The following is a 22,362-nucleotide window of genomic DNA, read 5'->3' on the forward strand; positions in this document are numbered from 1 at the left end:
AAGAATAAATTCAGTTCCTTCTGAGATACCACCTTGTGTCTGTGTGCAATTTCCTGTATCTCAAAGGGGACTCCAGGCCTGTAGACAGACATTGATCGGGGCCAGGGGACTGACGGGAGTCGGTAGCTACAGGAAGGAACGAGAGGAGCCAATTCCTTTCAGCACCGAGTCACCAAGCTCGACAGCGGGCACCGAGTCATCTGGCAGAACAGCAGGCTCCAAGTCATCTGGCACGACAACGGGCACCGAGTCAACTGGCACGAAAGCGGGCACCGAGTCATCTGGCACGACAGCAGGCACCGAGTCATCTGGCACAACAGCGGGCACCGAGTCACCAAGCTCGACAGCGGGCACCGGGTCAACTGGCACGACAGCGGGCACCGGGTCAACTGGCACGACAGCGGGCACCGAGTCAACTGGCACGACAGCGGGCACCGAGTCAACTGGCACGACAGCGGGCACCGAGTCAACTGGCACGACAGCGGGCACCGAGTCAACTGGCACGACAGCGGGCACCAAGTCATCTGGCACGACAGCGGGCACCAAGTCATCTGGCAGAACAGCGGGCACCGAGTCACCAAGCTCAACAGCGGGCACCGGGTCATCTGGCACGACAGCGGGCTCCGAGTCAACTGGCACGACAGCGGGCTCCAAGTCATCTGGCATGACAGCGGGCACTGAGTCATCTGGCTCGACAGTGGGCACCGAGTCACCAAGCTCGACAGCGGGCACCGAGTCACCAAGCTCGACAGCGGGCACCGAGTCATCTGGCAGGACAGCGGGCACCGAGTCATCTGGCAGGACAGCGGGCACCGAGTCATCTGGCACGACAGCGGGCACCGAGTCATCTGGCTCGACAGCGGGCACCGAGTCACCAAGCTCGACAGCGGGCACAGGGTCAACTGGCACGACAGCGGGCACCAAGTCAACTGGCACGACAGCGGGCACCAAGTCATCTGGCATGACAGCGGGCACCGAGTCATCTGGCAGAACAGCGGGCACCGAGTCACCAAGCTCAACAGCGGGCACCGGGTCATCTGGCACGACAGCGGGCTCCGAGTCAACTGGCACGACAGCGGGCTCTGAGTCATCTGGCATGACAGCGGGCACTGAGTCATCTGGCTCGACAGTGGACACCGAGTCACCAAGCTCGACAGCGGGCACCGAGTCACCAAGCTCGACAGCGGGCACCGGGTCATCTGGCACGACAGCGGGCTCCGAGTCATCTGGCACGACAGCGGGCACCGAGTCATCTGGCACGACAGCGGGCACTGAGTCATCTGGCTCGACAGCGGGCAACGAGTCACCAAGCTCGACAGCGGGCACCGAGACACCTGGCTCGACAGCGGACACCGAGTCAACTGGCATGAAAGTGGGCACCGAGTCAACTGGCACGACAGCGGGCACCGAGTCATCTGGCACGACAACGGGCACCGAGTCATCTGGCGCCACAACGGGCACCAAGTCATCTGGCTCGACAGCGGGCACCGAGTCACCAAGCTCGACAGGGGGCACCGAGTCATCTGGCTCGACAGCAGGCACCGAGTCATCTGGCTTGACAGCGGGCACCGAGTCACCAAGCTGGACAGCAGGCACCGAGTCAACTGGCACGACAGCGGGCACCGAGTCAACTGGCAGAACAGCGGGCACCGAATCACCAAGCTCGACAGCGGCCACCGGGTCAACTGGCACGACAGCGGGCTCCGAGTCATCTGGCACGAAAGCGGGCACCGAGTCATCTGGCTCGACAGCGGGCACCGAGGCACCAGGCTGGACCACGGGCACCGAGGCACCAGGCTGGACCACGGGCACCGAGGCACCAAGCTGGATCAGGTCATCAGGCTGGATCACAAACACCGGGTCATCAGGCTGGATCGGGTCATCAGGCTGGATCGGGTCATCAGGCTGGGTAGCGGGCACCAGGTCATCAAGCTGGATAGGATAATCAGGCTGGGTAGGAACATCAGGCTGTGTAGGAACATCAGGCTGGGTAGGAACATCAGGCTGGGTAGGAACATCAGGCTGGGTAGGAACATCAGGCTGGGTAGGAACATCAGGCTGGGTAGGAACATCAGGCTGGGTAGGAACATCAGGCTGGGTAGGAACATTAGGCCGGGAAGCAACATTAGGCCAGGAAGCAACATTAGGCCGGGAAGCGTACACTGGGTCATCAGGCATCAGGGCATCAGGCTGAATTGCAGGCGCCGGGGCACCAGGCTGAACAACGGAAGGCGGGTTCTCAGACGGCAGGCTGACCGGTTTGGATACTGGCAGGATGGTACTGGTTGGAAAGAATTTTCACCTTTTCCTTGTTTTAGTTACTGGAGCACTGTAAGTAAACACAGGTCTGTAAACGGATAGAGCAGCTGAAGGCAGAGAAGAGCTGGGCGATGGAACAAAGGAGGGAGCAGTTGCTAGAGAGGATTTCTTTACAGGGTTAAAGGCAGGATAGGTGCAGTGAGTGGGAGCAGGGGACTGACATGTGGTAGATAGCAGGGTATACTGGGCTGTCATTGGGGGTGCTGTCGGGAATGCAGGAGGAGAACTTTGAGCAGAGGAATGATGAGAAGCAGGACTGGTTTGTTGCAAGCTGCCTGATGCTGGGTGTAACAAGTCTGACCAAGACTGTAGTATCGGTTGAACAAAGCTCAGCTTGCACATAGCCTGTCTGACCAAAGACTGCACTGCGTTTATACAATCCCTTAGTACCTGTTGTGAACATGCTGAATATTGCTCCAAGACGCCATCCACATCATCCTCCAATAACCACACCAGTGACTCTACTTGGTCTGTACTAAATGGCGGCAAAAAGTCATCCCTGCTTTCAGAGGTACCAGATGAAGCTAACTCTGCACAAACCTGAATCAATGGCTGCACCTCAGAGAACTCTGTGCCCTGATCTACTAGGAAATGAGCGATCTGTATGCATTCTAGCAGCTGATCCCTGGTATACTCCTGCAGAGTCTGATAGGCATAATCTCTGTCATCAAAGACTAGCACAGATAAATACACAACCTCATCAGGATGCATCCTTCCCAGCAACAAGCCAAGATGGCTTCCCTGTGCAGCCACTTCTGGTCAGGAATGGCTTTGTTGTAATGTCAGGAATCTGGGTATGACCAGAAATGTATGAACTGACACAGGGAAAGGCAGGCTTCCGGTATAGTATAAACAATACAGTTTATTAAAGACTAACAATACATAAATGCAGTGCAAAACATAACACAGTGCAACAAACCAAACCTCCAACAAACAACCATACATACAAGACTAAACGTAGTCGGGCAGGCCGGGTTGGTAGCAAACGGGTAAACAAGGTACCAGGAGCAGGCGGGAGAGTGGTCAGGACTAGTCGAGGTCAGTACAGGCAGAGTTCGTGCAGAATCAAGATAGAAGCAAGCAGGATCAGGATACCGGGGCCAAGCGAAACAGTACAACAAGGCACTGACTGCAGGTCTGGCCATTCCTTAAATACACCTCCTGCAATCAGCCTCAGGTGATGGCTGATTGCAGGAGTGAGCTTCTGGTTGCTGAGAGCACCCGCTGGCTAGCCCAGGTACTGCAGCCCACAAGGCAGGTGAGTTCCACCACCATTGGCGAGTCCATTCCTGACAGCAGCTCTCAGCCTTGGAAAATTAGCTCTCTTAATTTGAGTGTTTTTATATTTCCCAGATGTGCTTGTTGTTTACAGTTAACAATAATGAAATCATGTTATGGTCACTGCTACCCAGATGTTCTTTTATATGGACATTAGTAACAAGTTCTGCATGGTTTGAGATTACCAGGTCTGTAGGGATATTGTGTGTGTATGTATATATATATACTGTACATATATATATATATATATATATTTTTTTTTTTTTTTTTGTTATGTGGTGTATTCTCACGTTATTGACCAAGCCAGAATACGACTGAGGTACATGTATTTTACACAACAAAAGCAGCCAAGAACTCTTTACTATGTTAATTTTATGCAAGATAACCTGGACACTCAGGGGCCAACTTGTTACATTTCAAAGGAGGTAATCTGCAAACTTGCAAGGGTGATAAAATGCAGATAGCTCAGTCAGACTTGAAAGGAGTTGGTCAACATCTGCTAAAAGAGTATGGTAAATAGCATTCTTTAAAGGGTAACTTGTTTATCTAATAGTAAAAAAATGCAGTTTAGGAAATATCTAGGCAACTTTTACTTCATCTGCCCAAGTCCAAAAAGCATTACCTGTTACCCAGAAGATCAAAGGGGCTACTGAAAGTGGCCAATCAGAGTGCTTGCCATTGTACTGAATGGGAAAAATGTGTATATTAAGGAAGCTTCTTTTTGGATAAATGTCATAAGAGAAAGGGGTTCTCTTAAGGTTTCTAATGATTGCATGAATATTCAAAGTATCCTGTCATCTGCCTTGTCTGTACATATGTCTTATGAACTGTCACTGAACTGATTAAATGCATCTCTCTGGAAAAGAATCATTGGACTAATTGCTGTGGGAAAATTAATGTTCGTTTTAATATTCACAAGTAATCACCCGGATTTATGCTTTATGGATTGTCGTTGAGCCCATTAAATCTCTCTGGGAAAAGAAACACTATAGTTGCATATAATATTAGAAGACAACAAGGTCCAGCAGAGCATCTTTCCTAGTTGGGGCCTCTATGAACTGTACCATAAAATTATCCTGTAGTAGGTTTATACATTTATGCTCTTTAACTGTTCCTGCAATGCCATTACTCCAGTCAATATCAGGGTAGTTAAAATCTCCCATTATTATCACTGTATTAGCCCTTGCAGACCTTTCGATCTGTGCAAGGAGCTAAGTCTGGAGGCCATAGATGGAGATTGTTCTGTAGTGGGAAGATGGATGGAAAGAGTAATACGAGAAGGAAGAGGAGGAGAGTGGGCCTTTTACTTCTGATCAGTACCATTCATGTGTTGCTCGCAACAAGCTTTGTGGTGAACAGTAATATGTCTTCTCATGCATGTGGCACCCAAATGACTGATAGATTGAACAAGCTTAATATGCCACACACAGAAACTCCAAAGATAGAATAGATCTGGGGATACCAGGGGCCTGCACCTGTGCAGTTGGTGGAAAAGGGTGGCAGCTCCCTCCACTCCTATGCAAGCTGCCCCTGGATGCCATCCTGAATTGCTAATTTTGGAACTCTCAATCTATGTATGAAGCGATAATTGTGGTGTTACTGAAACCAGGGAAAGATCTGACTGTAGCAGACTTTTATAGGCCAATATCATTATTGACGACTGACCTTAAAATCTTGGCCAAAGTATTGGCTATTCATCTGTCTAAAGTTATAGCTAAATTAGTGCACCCAGACCAATCAGGATTTATTTCTGAGAGGTTGACTGCTGTGAACATCCATAGGTTACATGTTTATATTAAAACTCCACCTCGCAATGCTAGCAAGTACTAGAGCTATATTATCCTTAGATACCACTAAGGCATTCAACAGTGTGGAATGGCCCTATTTATTGTGTGTCTTAAAGAAATTTACCATAGGGGATACATTTATAACGTGTCAAAATGCTATATCAATTCCTTACAGCTCGCCCTAATAATACCCTATCAATGCTGATTGGGTTAAATAGAGATACTAGACATTTAGGTCTAAAATATTAATAAGGTTATAGGGGAAATGGTATTGATCACATACAGAGATATCAATAGTATAATTAGAATATTGAGGGAATGTTTATATATAATCCAAATTAAAAGGTATGCGCTAATAACAAACTTATACAAAAGTGTATGTCATCATCCAAAAAACATTAGTGTTTTAAATAAATTAGAGTGTCCAAACATAAATTAGTATCCAAAAAAATATATATATCTTCAGTGACTTGAACCAATTGTGAGAAATCCACCACCAAAGGAGATTAAATGAACTCACCAGAGCTAATGGCTGGTCAGATTATAAACCAGCAACAGCGCTTGTGCTCTGGGAGCAATGAACCCGATGTCCAAATAGATATGGTGATGTTTCAGATACTTCCAGATAATAATCACAGCCAAACAACTTTGCAGCCCAAGCTCTTATGATGAACTTCTCCACTCTGTCTCATACCTCCATGAGAGCATGCAGTACACTCAGGGACAAAAAAGAGAACATAATGGTGCAATACGTTTTTTTCATTTATCTCTTTAATAAAAAAGGTATAAGGAAACTCACAAACAAGGTGTCCAACAGACACCAGCTTCAATCGCAAAAAAGGGTTGAGATACAGTTAACGCTCACCGCAGATCTCTCCCATACAGCACAAACCAGCAAGGCTCTCTAACATCCACATCAAATAGGCTACGCCCAACCGGTTTCATCACACCGACGTCATCAAGGGGCGGTACAGATGGGAACGTCAGACAGCTCTTATAAATACCACCCTTCATCTACATAGTTTTAACACCCAGCCAATCACTGCGTTCCTAGTCTCCTTAATCACGCCGGCTAGAACAGGTGTTTCCCAATTTAATTATACATATACTCTATTATATAAACAAAAAAGCTAAATATATATACCCTGCAGGTTTGAATCAGCACAATACCGTTCTCCTTCAAAATCACCCACAAAAAAATATAAATATAAAAACATAAATATATGCAGAAAAGCAATATATACCATCCTGTGCATGGCTCTTCAAACCACAGAAAAACCCTTAAAGGGCCATGCACAGAACTTAAAGCACAACTCTTCTCATACACAAAAAAATTAAAAAATACATTTTTTTTTCTTTTATAAAAATATAAACCAAATTAAAATAAACTATATATAACGATCACTACATGTAATCAATATTTTAAAATATTTATCTTAAAAATTAGTCAAAAAACAATTTAAATCAACATCTATGTTTAAACCTCTTGGTACTAAAGACTCCAATTCATATATCCAAAAAGTCTCCTTTTTTGATATTTCTTTAATCAGATCTGAACCCCTCCAATGACTTTTTACTCTCTCAATTCCATAAAATGTCGCTAAACTCGGATCACTATTGTGTCTTAATTTAAAATGTCTTGAAACACTATGTTTGTCAAACCCTCTCTTTATATTGTTCAAATGTTCATTTATCCTAGTCTTCAACTGTCTCCCTGTTCTTCCAACGTACTGAAAATGACACGGGCATTCCAAAACATAAATCACATGAGAGGAATTACACGAAATAAGTTGTTCGATCTTATATTCTTTCTTAGTTATATTTGAAATAAATTTCTTCCTCTTTATTTTATTCGATCTATTTATCGTTCTACATGCTTTACACCTGTTACAATGAACAAATCCCTTCAAATCGGGAAAAAAATCCACCTCTTTTGGTGGATCTAAAACATTATGCACTAATTTCGTCCTTATAGATCGATTTTTCTTATAAATAAATTTAGGTTTATATTGCTTTTCTGCATATATTTATGTTTTTATATTTATATTTTTTTGTGGGTGATTTTAAAGGAGAACGGTATTGTGCTGATTCAAACCTGCAGGGTATATATATTTAGCTTTTTTGTTTATATAATAGAGTATATGTATAATTAAATTGGGAAACACCTGTTCTAGCCGGCGTGATTAAGGAGACTAGGAACGCAGTGATTGGCTGGGTGTTAAAACTATGTAGATGAAGGGTGGTATTTATAAGAGCTGTCTGACGTTCCCATCTGTACCGCCCCTTGATGACCTCGGTGTGACGAAACCGGTTGGGCGTAGCCTATTTGATGTGGATGTTAGAGAGCCTTGCTGGTTTGTGCTGTATGGGAGAGATCTGCGGTGAGCGTTAACTGTATCTCAACCCTTTTTTGCGATTGAAGCTGGTGTCTGTTGGACACCTTGTTTGTGAGTTTCCTTATACCTTTTTTATTAAAGAGATAAATGAAAAAAACGTATTGCACCATTATGTTCTCTTTTTTTGTCCCTGAGGGTACTGTATGCTCTCATGGAGGTATGAGACAGAGTGGAGAAGTTCATCATAAGAGCTTGGGCTGCAAAGTTGTTTGGCTGTGATTATTATCTGGAAGTATCTGAAACATCACCATATCTATTTGGACATCGGGTTCATTGCTCCCAGAGCACAAGCGCTGTTGCTGGTTTATAATCTGACCAGCCATTAGCTCTGGTGAGTTCATTTAATCTCCTTTGGTGGTGGATTTCTCACAATTGGTTCAAGTCACTGAAGATATATATATTTTTTTGGACACTAATTTATGTTTGGACACTCTAATTTATTTAAAACACTAATGTTTTTTGGATGATGACATACACTTTTGTATAAGTTTGTTATTAGCACATACCTTTTAATTTGGATTATTGTTGCCAAAATTTATTTTGGGTGGGATATGCTGCTGACACTTTGGTGTTTTTTGTAAGTGGCGCTTTTTTCTTCTTTTTTAATTTGGTAATGTTTATATATAGTGAGTTATTATATATGATTTTGTTTTGTTTTGAGTATATATATTCTGTTTATAAAGTACTAGGCGTGTATGGTAATTATTATGATAGCTGGAGACAACCAAAACTGTAACTGTAATTGTTGGTGGTTGTAAAGTGTCTTATGTGTAATTGTGTTGTAAAAAAAAAAGAAAAATAATGTTTTATAAAGAGTATTAAAAAAAATGTTGTGACTCTCCCCCCGTTTCCTCCCCTAATATCTCTGGCACCCAGATACGGTCTGAGATCTCATTATCATCCCACCCTCCTTATTGCTTGAGCCAACTTGGCAGTAAGCTGCAGCTGCAGAAACATCACTGGAAACTGTCTCTCTCTGCCTGTTATCCTTTCTTCTTCTCCTAGTGCTCTCTGTTACGAATGCAGATGAAATCAATTGCTATGCATGCTCTTTGCCTAAGTGACCAAAGCTGTGCTGAAAAAACTCAGCCAACTCCTCCATGCCAGTTTGCGGGGCAACAGCAGGATTAGCGGGAGGAAAGAGGAGAATCATTTGCCAGTGCAGATGACATTGCACTAATCTGCATCTGGGAGAAGGATGAGGATTGATGAAGGCTTGCTTACCTCCTTCGAATTTTCTGGCTGTATAGCTCAGCCACTGCCAGAAAAGAAAGGCAGACGTGCCTTGCCTCTCAATGCTGTAACCGGACGATCTCTTTAGCCTGTATATGCACATCCTGCTCACCCTCTAATAGCTGCACATGAACAATCTCCACTTCTCCCTTTAGGCCTCCTAGACATGATGGTAATAGAGGATTCCCTCATTTTATTACCAGCTATGGCAATAAGTGGATGGGGATGTAGTGCTTTGCCGCACTTTACAATGTAGTGCTTTTGTATAGTAAACTGGACTGGACAATGGTATGCAGTGCTATGCTGCTAACAAAGGGCAGCTTTGCCTATGTCAACAGGTTTATGCTGCTGCTCACTCCGAAAACAAAAATAATTTAAAAATCCTTGACAATATTTTATAGAGAAAACCCCAAACACCAACCTAAAACACTGCTTTTTTTATATATTTTTTGCTGTATTTTAGAAAACTAAAAAAGGAACAGAATAAATGTGAAATAAAAAAAAATCTACATCCAAAACGAAAACAAAAAAAGAAAAATTGGGGAACAGCAGTTATACAGCAACAGAAGTTGTTGTTGACCTCCACAGAAAAAAGTAGTTAAAAAAATTACTTTTGGGTCTACTTTTTTATACACCTGCAATGTATTTAGCTGGCCTAAACTAAAAGCTCACTTGGGCTTTATTAGTTTTCCTAGTACCAAATATACTCCCAATGACCATTGTATAGTAAGAAAACTGGTCCCCTGACCACAAAATGGTCATTGTGTGTTGGATCCTGCTGTTCTCAAATTATCTGGTACAATCTGCTTATATTGTTCAGATTCTTTTAGGGGCTCTGCTGTTACTCACAAGTTTGGCTATGGATACACTTAAGTCAACTGTTCATTTAAAATGTAAACTTCAAATAAACTTTAACCACTTGCCTACAGGGCACTTATACCCCCTTCCTGCCCAGGCCAATTTCCAGCTCTCAGCGCTGTCACACTTTGAATGACAATTATGCGGTCATGCAACACTGTACCCATATGAAATTTTTATAATTTTTTTGTGACAGATAGAGCTTGATTTTGGTGGTATTTAATCACCTCTGAGTTTTTTATTTTTTCTTAAACAAACCTAAAACCACTGAAAATTTTGAAAAAAAATTTCTTAGTGTTTGTTATAAAATTTTGTAAATGAGTGATTTTTCTCCTTCACTGATGTGCGCTAATGAGGCTGTAGTGATGGGCACTGATAAGATACACTGATAGGTGGCACTGCTGAGGAGGCACTGGTAGGTGGCACTGATGGGCATTGACAGGCATCACTGATGGGCACTGAAAGGCAGCATTGATATATGGCACTGATAGGTGGCACTGACTGGCACTGATAGGTGGCACTGACTGGCACTGATAGGCGGCACTGACTGGCACTGATAGGTGGCACTGACTGGCACTGATGGGTGACACTGAAGGGCAGCTCAGATGGGCACTGATATGTGGCATTGATGTGCACTGGTAGGCACTGATATGTGGCATTGATGTGGCACTGATGGGCACTGGCACGTGGCACTGATGGGCACTGGCACGTGGCACTGATGGACACTGACAGGTGGCACTTCTGGGGCCACACGGATCATCAGGGCACACCGATCATCAGTGCCCTGATGATCGGTGTACATGTCCCCTCTGCGGAATGCCGATTACCGGCTCTCCTCTCGAGCTGTCAACGTGACAGCTGGAGAGGAGAGAAATGCCGATAACCGGCATTTCCCTGTTTACATGTGATCAGCTGTGATTGGAAACAGCTGATCACATGACCGAGCCGACATCTTCGGCTCTTTCCGTGGATTGGTGATCCTCTGTGTCCAAGGGACACAGAGTACTGCCGATCGCCATGCTGTGCACTCCCTGAGTCGCGCATGCGTGGTGAGAATGGAAGGCCGTCAAAAGACGGCCTATCAGAATGAGAGAACCAACTTGCGCCCATCATTGGACTATATGGCAGGCGGGAGGTGGTTAAAGTGTATGAAGACCCATGAATAAAAATTTTATATAATGCAGCTATGTTAGTTTTCCTTTTTTTTCTTTATTTTCACCTGGCGATCCACACAGTTTTACACTTAGGGTGGCTATGCTCACTCTTCCACTGTATCTAATTAGAAGCAATGTATCAACCTTTGCACAGTAGCATTGTCAGACTGTGGGGAGGTTAGTGTTAGACAGACTAGCAGAATTAGATGAATTTTACATACGTAATTTTGCATTGAACCTTACTGAGGCAATGCTGCTGGTCATCTCATTGGCAGTAATCTTTTGCTGTTTATATTGTGCATTTGGTTGACCCACTAGAAAAATTCCTGGAGTTGCCAGAATCATTATCTGCTCATGGACCACAAGCCTGTGGGTTTCATGGTTTGGGCATTGCACTAAATGCATCCACTGCAGTCCAATCTCCCCATTTCTGTGGCATCAAATGAATGTTACATAGAACAGATTCATATGACAAGAGACTGCAATCTATTCTATAAGAGCAGTGGAAAATTCCTGGTTGTAAGGAATTATATAAGATTTAAGGCTCTCTATGGATCTGCTTCTCTCTACTGTTTTCTCTTAATATCACAGTGTTATGTATAATTATGCATTAAAGCCGTTGTAAGTAGTCATGGGCTGAACACCCCCTGTTCGGTTTACGGTCGAACTTTTGTACCTAACGAAAGTTCGACTGCAAACTTCTAACAGAGGGAACAATTCACTATGCGGCATCTTAACACATCTAAGTATGTGGTAAGATACCGCACAGCTACTAAAAACATTCTTTAATGTTTCAGTTGTCAGTAGGATTCCCTGCTGGCAGCTGAATGTAAAAGGAATTGCCGGCATTGCCAAACAATTAAGAAAATGAAAAAAACAAAAACGTGGGGGTCCATGAGGATCAACATGAGGACAAGGGCCTCTTGCCCACAACCGTGGCTTGTGGTTATGGGGGTCTGTGGGCGGGGGGATTATCGAAATCTGGAAGCCCCCTTTAAGAAGGGGGCTCCCAGATCCCGCCCCCCCATGTGAATGAGTATGGGGTTCATGGTACCACTACTCATTTCCAAAAAAAAAAGTGTAGTGTAAAAAATGACAGACAACCTTTGACAAGTTCTTCATTAATCATTAGCCGCCCGGCCAATGGCCGTTTGGCGGCTTCAGATGTGCCTCTTCATTCCGGGTGCACGCCATTTGGCGTGCTCCCGCACATGCGCCGTTTGCAGTAATGCAGAGCGGCGCAGCAGCGGGATCTGTCACGGGCCGTGCACCTCGGACACGGCCGATGACAGATCCGAGTACCGTCTCCCGTTGCTGGTACCATGTGACCTGCTGTGACCAATCACAGCAGGTCACATGACAGTTGTATACAATGGATGGCTTCATTCATGATGCCATCCATTTTATACTAGTGCCTAGCTGTGAATGGTCACAGCTAATCACATGCACATGTCATGTGATTAGCTGTGACCAAATCACAGCTAAGCACAAAAAAAAAAAAAAAAGCTGAATGAATCGATTTCATTCAGGTAAATGCTTGCTTATAACAAAGTAATTCTTTGCTATAAGCAAATTGTGTAAAAAAAAAAAAAAAAAAAATACTGATCACTTCCCCAAAGTAGTACAGTGTTACTATGGTAACATTGTACTACTTTGGTCATAGTAAAATATGAAAAAAAAAAAAAAAATGTAATAAAAAATTAAATATAATAAAAAAATTAAAAAAATATATATATATATATTTTTTCATACTGTCACCAGTCAGTGTCCCTGTTTTTTTTTTTTATAAATATTTATTGAATTTCAATCAAATATAATTAACAAACATTTTCTTCATTAAATAATCATTATATTCCTCATAATTTATTTAATTCCCACAGCCCTAATCCCCCCTAAACCCCTCCCCGCCCACACCCAACCCCATATCCCCCCTCCCCCCTCCCTCCTGCTCTGCCATTTCTTTTCAAATCCAAAAGAGAGAGAACGCATAAATAAATAAATATATAACACTATCCTTTTTCTTTCTAAAACTCATTTCTAAAAATCATTGTTCGTCAAGAGGTGTAAATCAACTATATTTCACTTTCTTGTCTAAATTCTTCCCATTTTCCCCACTTTTTATGGTACATCTCCATCCCGTCTATGTGTGTATAATAAAGTTTTTCCATCTCACATAACTGATTCATTCTGATCAACCAATCTACTTCCGTCGGAACCGCCCTTTTTTTCCAAACCTTAGGAATCAAGCCTTTGGCTGCATTCAGAAAGTACCAAATCCCTGAGTCCTTATATGATCTCACTGTAAGCTCGGAGATATGAAGGAGACATAACTCTGGGTCCAATCTAATATCGATCTCAGTAATTTTCCTCATTAAATGGACGATTTTCCCCCAGAACACCTGTATCTTTGAACATTCCCACCAAATGTGATATAGTGTACCCACTTCTCCACAGCCTCTCCAACATAGTGGAGAGTTCTCCTCATTCATCTTGTGCTCCACACTCGGTGCAATGTGCCATCTAACTAAACACTTATAATTTAATTCTACTTCTCTCATACTAATATTTTCGTGAATTAATCTAAGCATTTTCCTCTGCTGTTATATATATATATATATATATATATATATATATATATATATATATTACCCATATCTTTTCCCCATTTCTCTACATAAATTAACAGTGTCCCTGTTAACCGCCATGCCAGTTATATGATGATGCTGTACTGCACTGGTGACAGTATGTAAAAAAAAAAATTGTGAAAATAATTTTTTTAATTTTTTCATTTTCCGAAAAATTATGACATAAAAATACAACTTCAAAAAACTCGCCATGCCTCTTATGAAGTACGTCGGACTGTCTACTCTGCAAAAAGGGGTCATTTGGGGGATATCTGTACTGTTCTGACATTCTTGGACCTGAAGAAATTAGATTGGCTGTCAGTACTTCAGGATTGATCAATATTCAGATCTATACCATAGTTTGTGAACTCTATAACTTTCCTACAAACTAAAAAATACATCCTAATTTGGGTTATTTTCACCAAAGACATGTAGTAGAATACATCTCGGCCTAAATTTATGAAGAAAATATATTTATTTGTAAACTTTTATAACAGAAACAAAGAAAAATGTGGTTTTTTTTCAAAATTTTTGGTCTTTTTTTGTTAATTTAGCAAAAAATAAAAACCCCAGCGGTGATTAAATACCACCAAAAGAAAGCTCTAGTTGTGTGAAGAAAATGATAAAATTTTAGTTTGGGTACAGTGTTGTATGACCGCGCAATTGTCATTCAAAGTGTGAGAGCGCTGAAACCTGAAAAATGGCCTGGGCAGGAAGGTGTAAAATTGCACGGTATTGAAACGGTTAAACACAAAAATAAAAAAAATGTCCCTGAAGTAGATCCAATGTCAATCATGATGCCTGCCACCACCGCCAAACTGAAAAAAGAAAAAAAAAACTGCTCCGCTCTCGACCCTGGCTCCCACCGTCTGACAGCTGTGCCGGGATGACAGTTCTTAAAAACTCCAAAGACATGCTGGTAGGTTAATTGGATCCTGTCTAAATTGGTCCTAGTATGTGTATGTATGAATGTAAGTTAGGGACTATAGACTGTATACTCCTTGAGGGTTAGGGACTGATGTGAATGTACAATATATTTAAAGTGCTGTATAAATTGATGGCATTATATAAGTACCTGAAATAACAATAAATAAATAAAAACAGTGTCGCCTCTCTCCAAAGCTCTGAGTTTTATTTTTCTCTGCTGCCTGGTTCCTCTGCTATCAGAATGACTCATGCAGCTTTTCTAGACACCAAGAGTTAAAAAGGTGATGAGAGAGGGAGCTGCATCACACAGCCTGTGACTCATATCCACAGCTTTGCTTGTACTCTTAACTGTGTGAAGGGGGGAGGGGGTGTCCCTTCCCTCCAGTCAGGGCCAGTGGTGTATTTTGGTTTTGTGCTGCCCTGGGCAAGACTAAATTCGAGCATGCCCCCATCTAAATTTGTCCCACCCCTTCCTGTTTAAGATCCACCCCGCTATCTGTAAACACCACCCTTTCCTCTTTAGACTCCACCTCTTCTTATTAAAGCTCCACTTCTTCTTCTCTGTACATTAAAAGTGGATAACGAGTGCATACATTTTGTTCAGACATTGACAACAATGATGGGGCACTATTCCTCCCACACTGACAACAATGATGGGGCACTATTCCTCCCACACTGACACCAATGATGGGGCACTATTCCTCCCACACTGACACCAATGATGGGGCACTATTCCTCCCACACTGACACCGATGATGGGGCACTATTCCTCCCACACTGACACCGATGATGGGGCACTATTCCTCCCACACTGACACCGATGATGGGGCACTATTCCTTCCACACTAACAACGATGGGGCAGGGCCTGACTGACATCTCATGGGGCCCCCAGGCAATAGGGGATCATGGGGCCCCTGTGTTCTTGCACAAACTCAAAAATGCCTATGAAAAAGGTACCAGGGGCATCTCATGGAGACCCCTACTGACCCCGGAGCCCTCGGGCAGTGCCCGAGTTTTCAAATGGCCAGTCAGCCCCTGACAACAATTCCTCCCACTGACAACAATGATGGGGCACTATTCCTCCCACACTGACACCAATGATGGGGCACTATTCATTCCACTGACACCAATGATGGGGCACTATTCCTCCCACACTGACACCAATGATGGGGCACTATTCCTCCCACACTGACACCAATGATGGGGCACTATTCCTCCCACACTGACACCAATGATGGGCCACTATTCCTCCCACTGACAACAATGATGGGGCACTATTCCTCCCACTGACACCAATGATGGGGCACTATTCCTCCCACACTGACACCAATGATGGGGCACTATTCCTCCCACACTGACACCAATGAAGGGGCACTATTCCTCCCACACTGACACCACTGATGGGGCACTATTCCTCCCACACTGACACCAATGATGGGCCACTATTCCTCCCACTGACAACAATGATGGGGCACTATTCCTCCCACTGACAACAATGATGGGGCACTATTCCTCCCACACTGACACCAATGATGGGGCACTATTCCTCCCACACTGACACCAATGATGGGGCACTATTCCTCCCACACTGACACCAATGAAGGGGCACTATTCCTCCCACACTGACACCAATGAAGGGGCACTATTCCTCCCACACTGACACCAATGAAGGGGCACTATTCCTCCCACACTGACACCAATGATGGGGCACTATTTCTTCCACACTGACAACAATGATGGGGCACTATTCCTTCCACACTGACAACAATGATGGGGCATGATTCCTCCCACACTGACACCAATGATGGGGCACTATTCCTCCCACACTGACACCAGTGATGGGGCACTATTCCTTCCACATTGACACCAGTGATGGGGCACTATTCCTCCCACACTGACACCAATGATGGGGCACTAGTCCCCCCATCACTGACACCAATGATTGGGCACTATTCCTTCCACACTGACAACAATGATGGGACAGTATTCCAATCCTCCCAGCTCCAGTTTGTTAGTAGCACAAATTTTTCACTGACCACAAATGCATGACTGAGCCTGAGCTATATTTGAAGTGAGTGGCCAGCAATGTAAATGGGTATATGTTTGCACTGACCAGATCACCAACTTACAATAAGGCCATGTTTATATTGATGACCCCTCCTCCAGGCCGGGCTCCCTCCCTCTCCCATCCACAGCCAACATGCCTGCAGCAGCACCCTCTGCTCTTTTCTCCCTGGATCCCGGCTGCATGGCACAAACCCTCACCAATCAGCTGACTTCCTTGTCCAGCCACTCTCCTCCTCTCCACTGGCTCTGGCCGCTCCCTAGCAGCCACACTAATCAGCTGTCTTCCGAGTCTGACCGCTCCCCTCCTCTCCACTGGCTCTGGCCGCTCCCTAGCAGCCACACTAATCAGTTGTCTTCTGAGTCTGACCGCTCTCCTCCTCTCCACTTGCTCTGGCCACTCCCTCACTGCACACCAATCAGCTGTCTTCCTCATGCTGTTGCTCAGCTCTTCCTCTCTGCCTGTGTATTTGCCCTGGCCTACAGATCCGGCGGCCAATCACCGTCCAGGAGGAGGAGCTTGCAGAGGGAGGGACAGGCTGCCATGGGCTGCCCAGTGATCCCAGGGTGTGGCCAGATAAGAGGGGCAGGGTTGGCATGTAACTGGGCTGGACTGGGCTAAGCTGGCAAGCAAATCAGATGGAAGATCCAGGAGAAGGAAAATTCCCAACCACATCGTGGCATCTGCCTGTGATCCACCCAGGAATGAGAGTAGGATACCAGACACCCTCTCTGCCCCTCCTCCAGCAGCATCTCACCTTCGCGGATCAGATCAAATTGGGAACACATGTAAGCCTACATAATGGATCCTGTCTTAAGTGTCACTTCTGCAGGAAGGGAGGGGCAGCGCCACGTCACCCCCCTTGAAAGGTGCCGCCCTAGACAAACGCCTTGTTTGCCTCAATGCAAATACACCCCTGGCCAGGGCTCAGAGTTATTGGCTGTGTGACATTAGAAGAAATCTTTTTCCTATTTGTGTTCTCAGAAGGATATACAGAAGAAACGACTGCAAATAGAAAACAGTAACTTGTGTAGGAGGATTTGTCACATCTCTGTGTCTCATCTGAGGCCAGTCACTTCACTGGGTAAATGGAATGGTTTACAACCACTTTAACACTTCCTATTTCAGGGAGATGAAGTGAAGAGAGAGACAGAGAACTGAGCCACATGGTCTTATGCACAGGGGCTGCTACTGCTGCTGTATTTTCACCCAGATCAGACGCAAAGACCTTTATGCAAATATTCCTATATTCTAATAGTTTACCTGTCCTTGTCCATAGCTTCTAGACTGTATTTCTGAATCCCTGAGACAGACTTATTTCCGTCTTATTGCTATTATCTCATATGCCCAGTGCCAGATAGTGGTACTGTATGTACATGTACAGTATGTTAGTAGATGAACCTGGTCATTGCAATAGTTTATATGCAACTTCTGTTCTATAGCTGGTTTCAGCCTAATACTCAATAGCCAGCATAGGTTAGAGTCAGGTTAGGTTTTCATGGCCATGTTGGGATCATAGGCTTGGAGGTCCAGTTGCATGCTAGTTTTGAAATTATTAGGGAGGGACCAAAGCGCAGAGTAGATAGGCTGACTTTGAGTGTCAGTGCTATACCACAGTTCCTGCCGGTGAGAGGCTCCCTTATAAGCTGGTTGGACAACAGTTGTAGGATCCCACCGTGACTGCTGATCTCATCTTCAGATTTCTGACACAAAGACACTACATAATTTTCACAGGCCCCTGCAACTGGACTTTGCTGCAACATTCATCTGGAGGTGTCTTTGCTAATAACTATATATGTTGTATATACCCAGTTAATATATGTTTGTACATTGGATGTATGTTCTAGTATATCTTCTTATATAAAGATTGTTTGTATTCTTTACTGGTGTGCTGTGCTGTGTATCTATATGTGTATGGTTAGTGGTATATGCTGGTTGCAGAAGTCCTTTCTACTCCCAATTACTTTGTTTAGATTATTAGTTAATTTCCCAGGAAGGGAATCCCCTCTGCTCACAGAGGCCCTGTCCAGGGTGGAGGCACTGCCAACTTTATTATCAAACCCACTCTCACTTTGCAAAGGTTCTGGTTCTCCTATTTACCTACAGGTTTAACACAATATCCTGTTTTGGGAGGGCCATTTCTCATAACTCCCACCAAAAAAGGGTTGTAACTCAAATGTAAAACAAAGTAAACTTTAAGTCAGTTGTCTGAGGTTGTTCTTTAAATATAACTGAGATCATATTTGAAGAAAAATTAATAATTTAAAATTATGCAAAAGCTGTTTCTAAAGGTTTCAGAAGATTCTATATAAAGGTGATGATTCAAGAAATGTGTTTTTCAACATAATTTGCCAGCATTGCTTAGTTATGTACCACCATCCAAACCTTTTCTCTGTCTGAATTCCAACTGTACTATTCAATCCCATGTTCCTACAATTCAAGCAACTGGTGTAGACATTCTTCTGTGGAAACCAACAGAAGCCCATAAATACTATATTTCAATAAATGTCATTATAAATTCCCATGATATCTGCCACAAGCAGCTCATGCTATAGTAATTATGTAGTCCAATAATTCAGTTGCGCACAAATATCAAACACCCTGCAGTGTTCCACCTGCAGTGAAAAAGAACATCACTAGTGGTACGTGTCCCACATTTGGGGAACAATTGGGAGACAATGCTTTGATGCATACAGTATATCCACTTATGTGATAAGATAGTAATGTGGGACCAGGTCCTTTAGGACCCAAGGTAAAGAATGCAAAGTATGCTCCTTCTCCCTAAAGTGTTACTAAACCAAGGTCCCTGCATTCTCTCTATCTGGTCTCCCAGAGTACACACTACATGGAAATGCAATTGTTTAGTAAATATAAACTGCTAAAGACGTTTTCTCATCAGCAGTTAGAGCAGTCTTGTGACTTCAGCAGAGCACTGGTTAAAGCATGTAGGAGGAGTTTTCTTTCTGCTCTAGGAGGATGCAGAACCTTTGACCCTCTGTCTGGACAGTGCTGATTGGCCCTCTGCTGATCACATGCACTCTCCCAAGAAAAGAAAAACCCTCTCTAGCAATACACTCACAATAATGGTGTCCCAGCAGACACCAGCAGTAACAGCCTTCAAAATGAAAGGGACGAGCCCCACTCACCGCGGATCAAACAGCCGCCAGTCTCGGAGAATGTCCTGACGTCACATCCATTAAGCCCTGCCAATGGATGTGACGTCAGGACGTTCCCCGAGACGGACGGCTGTTTGACTGTTTGATCCGCGGTGAATGGGGCTCGTCCCTTTCATTTTGAAGGCTGTTAATGCTGGTGTCTGCTGGGACACCATTCTTGTGAGTGTACATCCTGCTTTAATAAAGTATATGGTTTTTAAATGTACTGCACCATCATGTCCTTTCGTAAATCCCCGAGTTTTGCCACATTCTATGGAGAGACGATGACCCTATGATTGAAGGGTTTTTTATCTGTGCTGATTGGCTTGCTGCAGAATATTGCTCCCAGACCTTGGAATATTCTACAGATCATCGTTCCCAGAGCAATAGCGCTTATGCTGATTTATAATTTGATCAGCATTTAGCTCTGGTGAGTTTATTCATTTAATTTGGTAGTGGATTTAATCACGGTGTTATTGTTTGAACACAGTACTTCGGAATGTATTTTTATTGCATGGTGTTTGGACTTTACGCAGATTATGTGGACATTATGCTTTATTATGTGACTTTTTTTTTTGTTTAGTTTTGATTGTTTGATATTTATTTTGCGCATTCCTATATTTATTTATGATAGGGAAGTCTGTAGATTATATTGAGAAAGCTATTCTTGTATAACCCGTGAGACTGGGCTGTGAGTTTGACAACAAGTCCTCAGGGACATGACAGCAAAAAAGACTCCCGTTAAAGCTGCCCACCCCACACCAAACTGCCCAAGATGGAAGTCCCTGAATAAATGCCCTGGACTTTGCCTGCAAGCATTTATACAAAGTGGCTGCTTACATTTTCATTTAGAATTTCAGATTCCACATAAATGAGCTGAACACCAATAAACTCCAAAAGGATGCACAAATCATATGCATTCAGTAAATCATCTTACATTCTCAAATAATATGTTGTCTATATGACATAATAACATGGATAAAACAAAATCATGAGAATCAAACATTCATCAAAATAAATGTGCGTAATGAGGGACAAATGATGTGTGTCAATGTAATGAGTTCTCAGTGAAAGCCCACTGGGACAATTTTGTAAAAAGAGACAAACAATAGCAAAAAAGACAAATGAAGAAGAGGGGATAAATTAGCAATAATGAGTCACTTGTAGCAGATAATGAGGCTTATATGAAGACTAATGATTGGCAAGGGCTGAATTATGACAGGTGGATAATGATGAAAAAATTCTAAATACAATTCGTTGTTTTCATTTGTTAAAAAGTTTACATTTTTATCACTGGCTAAATTGTGCCCTAAAAATTTATTCCATACCAAAGTGGTAACCAGAGTTTTTCAACTCAATAGACATTTTGAATTTTTATTTTGGTAACTGAAGGGACTTTGGCCATCAGCGTAGCTCTTTGCTTAAGTGCCCGTCCACATATATGCGGATTGAATGCGATTTGAACTACATCCAATCCACATGACATGTGAAATAACATTGCTTCCTATGGTGTCTGTTCACATATGTCCTGTGCACTAGCGGTGCAGATTCAGTGAGGTTTTAAAAAGACTCATGTCTGATTTCTGTGCAGCGCGGTGCAGTTCAGGTGCGGATTACAGGCAGGGCCGTGGATAAGGGGGTATCACTGGTCCTCCTGTACGGGGCCCAGACTAGCAGGGGGGCCCAGGCAGTTGGGTGAATCAGATGGGGGCAGGGAGGATGATCGACACAGCGGGGAACTGATCCACTGTATGGCTGTTTTTGCAGCACCTCCCGGTGCACTACACATTTCCCCATGCTGTCTAAGCGCCTTCTGCGTGTCCCCCCACCCCTGCAATGCTGCCAGCTTCTCTCTTCTCCTCCCCAGCTGCAAACACACTATAGGATCCTTAGGATGAATAGTGGGGGAAGGGTCCATAAATATGTCACATTTACCAGCCTCTTCCTTTCCTGAATGAGCACAATGAGTGATCGCTACCGATCACTCACTGTGTTCATTCATAACTGAAGCCTAGTAAACTGTGTTTAGTTGGGGGCCCTGCCACGTTGGCTGTACGAGGCCCCGTGGTTTCTAACAGCAGCCCTGAATACAGGCTATTTCTATGGGAACTGTTTCTAAACCGCATATTTGTGAACAAGCTAAGCTCCTGTCCTGAAACTGATGTAAACCTGACGTGAACCTGTGAACAACTACTGTATCAATCAGATGTGAAACCTGAGCTTCAATCCACACAGCATATGTGTGAATCAGCTCTAACTGCAACCCCTAAAAACATACTGCAGCCGATTGGCACCAATTTCTGCTCCCCCTCTTCCAGTATAAGATGCTGTACAAGTGAACACAGGAGACTGATGTTAAGACAAATTCAGTTAATTGCATTTAAAATTACAGTTCATTGATTTCTGAACACACAACTACACTATATTGCCAAAAGTATTGGGACACCCCTCCAACTCATTGGATTCAGGTGTTCCAATCCCCTCCATGGCCACAGGTGTATAAAATCAAGCACCTAGGCATGCAGACTGCTTCTACAAACATTTGTGAAAGAATGGGTCACTCTC

The 22,362-nt window shown here is 43.7% G+C and overlaps 1 long non-coding RNA gene across 1 annotated transcript in view; it reads right to left on the reverse strand.

Annotated features, from left to right (window-relative positions):
* LOC149441724 (uncharacterized) overlaps nucleotides 1–9,209 on the reverse strand; it is a 32,425-nt gene extending 23,216 nt beyond the window's left edge. Inside the window, exon 1 of the long non-coding RNA XR_016307303.1 lies at nucleotides 9,005–9,209. This is a non-coding gene — a long non-coding RNA (uncharacterized LOC149441724). The remainder of the gene's footprint in view (nucleotides 1–9,004) is intronic.
* Between the last annotated feature and the right edge of the window lie 13,153 nt (nucleotides 9,210–22,362).

Source organism: Staurois parvus, unplaced genomic scaffold (genome assembly GCF_062004578.1).
Source record: "Staurois parvus isolate SC_StPar_1 unplaced genomic scaffold, SC_StPar_1.0 ptg000953l, whole genome shotgun sequence".
NCBI lineage: Eukaryota > Metazoa > Chordata > Amphibia > Anura > Ranidae > Staurois > Staurois parvus.